We start from the raw sequence: 2,672 nt of genomic DNA, 5'->3' as shown, positions 1-2,672 counted from the left end.
TCTTTGTAACCCTATGAACCACAGCACTCTAGGCTTCAGAGTCCATCACCAACTCCCAGAGTTCATCCAAACCCATGTCCATTGAGTCGGTGATGCCATCCAACCATCTCATGCTCTGTCATCCCCTTTTCCTCCTGGCTTCAATCTTTCCCAGCATCAGGGTCTTTTCCAATGAGTCAGCTCTTCACATCAGGTGGCCAAAGTATTGGCGTTTCAACTTCAGCATCAGTCCTTCCAATGAATATTCAGGACTGATTTCCTTTAGGATGGACTGGTTGGATCTCCTTGCAGTCCGAAGGACTCTCAAGAGTCTTCCCTAGTACCATCTTCAAAAGCATTCTTCAGCGCTCAGCTTTCTTTATAATCCAACTCTCACATCCATACATGACGACTTCAAAAACCAGAGACTTGGCTAGATGGACCTTTGTTGGCAAAGTAATGTCTCTGCTTTTCAATATGCTGTCTAGGTTGGTCATAACTTTCCTTCCAAGGAGTAAGCATCTTTTAATTTCATGGCTGCAATCACCATCTGCAGTGATTTTGGAGCCCAAAAAAATAAAGTCAGCCACTGTTTCCCCATTCATTTGCCATGAAGTGATGGGACTGGATGCCATAATCTTAATTTTCTGAATATTGAGCTTCAAGCCAATTTTTCACTCTCCTCTTTCACTTTCATCAAGAGGCTCTTCAGTTCTTCACTTTCTGCCATAAGGGTGGTGTCATCTGCATATCTGAGGTTATTGATATTTCTCCCGGCAATCTTTTTTTTTTATTACTTTATAAATAATATCTGGCAGTTTATTAAAAAATGGAGCATACCGAACAACAAACTTTCTTACATCTTTCAGGAAGAAAAAACACTAATTTTGAAAAGACATCACCCACTCAATTTGGACACAACACCTCTACTCAATTAAGAGAAACATTTGTACAGTCCAAGTCTTTATTTTTACACCTCTCAGGCCATGAATTCATAGGGAATGGGCTCCAACAGTTCAGGTTCCTTTCCATTGGTCCTCACAAAGTGTGCTTCTCTGGGTGGAGCAGGCTGGAGCTTCAGCTGAACCCAAGTCCCTTTCTCTTTGGCTTCCTTCTTTTTCTGATCATTTTCCTTCACACGTTTCAGAAAGCTATCTTGGCTCTTAGAGTGCTTAATATGCTCAATACGCACATTAATTCTCTTGGCAAGCTTGCCCTTAACTTGTTTGTTTACAATGGTGCCAACAGCATGCTGGGTGACATTGTAGACTCTCCCAGTTTTGCCATGGTAACATTTGTGGGGCATTCCTTTTTGAACAGTACCCATTCCCTTGTTATCTACAATATCCCCCTTCTTGTAGATTCGCATGTATGTGGCCAAAGGAACAACTCCATGTTTTCTAAAAGGCCTAGAGAACATGTAGCGGGTGCCCCTCCTCTTTCCCTTTGTGTTGGTCATTTTGGCGAATTACTGGAAGATGGCGGTTCCGGCCGAAAAGCTCTCCCGGCAATCTTGATTTTAGCTTGTGCTTCTTCCAGCCCAGCGTTCCTCATGATGTACTCTGCATATAAGTTAAATAAGCAGGGTGACAACATACAGCCTTGACGTACTCCTTTTCCTAATTGGAACCAGTCTGTTGTTCCATGTCCAGTTCTAACTGTTGCTTCCTGACCTGCATACAGATTTCTCAAGAGGAAGGTCAGGTGGTCTGATATTCCATCTCTTGAACAATTTTCCACAGTTTATTGTGATCCACAAAGTCAAAGTCTTTGGCATAGTCAATGAAGCAGAAATAGATGTTTTTCTGGAACTCTCTTGCCTTTTCAATGATCCAGCCAGTGTTGGCAATTTGGTCTCTCATTCCTCTGTCTTTTCTAAACCCAGCTTGAACATCTGGAAGTTCATGGTTCACATATTGCTGAAGCCTGGCTTGGAGAATTTTAAGCATTACTTTACTAGCATGTGACATGAGTGCAATTGTGTGGTAGTCTGAGCAATCTTTGGCATTGCTTTTCTTTGGGATTGGAATGAAAACTAACCTTTTCCAGTCCTGTGGCGCCTGCTGAGTTTTCCAAATTTGCTGGCATTTCTAATTTTTTGCTGTACTATGTTGTAATAGACTGGGCTTTTCTCCCCCTAGTTTTTCTCACAGTTGATCCATTTAATTACTCAATACCCGACTTCCGTACTTCTAGTTTCTAATCTATCATCTGAATACATGTAGAGGCAAGTGTGTCAAAATACTGGTTTGGTCAGTTGTTTGGATTTTTCCATAACATACTACAGAAAACCCCAAATGAACTTTTTGGCCTGTCCAATATTTGAAAACCCTAAAGCAATAAACAAACAAACAGTCTTAAGAGATTCCATCCAAATACAGTACATCAACTTAAATGTACCTAGTTCTCTACTGTGAAAAGCATAGTTTCATTATTTCATATTATTTCTATGACTAAAATTGTAGCTTTTACATTTAATTCTTTTGCAACATTAACCTGAACTGGTTATTTTCTTATTGTAAATAAAGACTCTCCTATGCTGCTACTTTTGTAAAAACACAGAGGGATGCAAAAAATTATCTCTGAACCAGGAAAAAAAAAAAGGAAGCACTGTCTACTCTAAAAAAAGGGCGGGGGAGAGTTACTGGTCAGAATAGAAGGAGAATTAGGCAATTTGTGGAAGAATAGAAGAG

General features: G+C 40.4%; 1 pseudogene; it reads right to left on the bottom strand.

The window, feature by feature from the left end:
* Positions 1–790: 790 nt before the first annotated feature.
* On the bottom strand, positions 791–1,476 carry LOC129561879 (large ribosomal subunit protein eL21 pseudogene; annotated as a pseudogene).
* Between the last annotated feature and the right edge of the window lie 1,196 nt (positions 1,477–2,672).

Source organism: Moschus berezovskii, chromosome 5 (assembly GCF_049115385.1).
Source record: "Moschus berezovskii isolate FMDL1 chromosome 5, NW_MosBer_1.0, whole genome shotgun sequence".
NCBI lineage: Eukaryota > Metazoa > Chordata > Mammalia > Artiodactyla > Moschidae > Moschus > Moschus berezovskii.
This window is presented reverse-complemented; position numbering and strand designations above follow the sequence as displayed.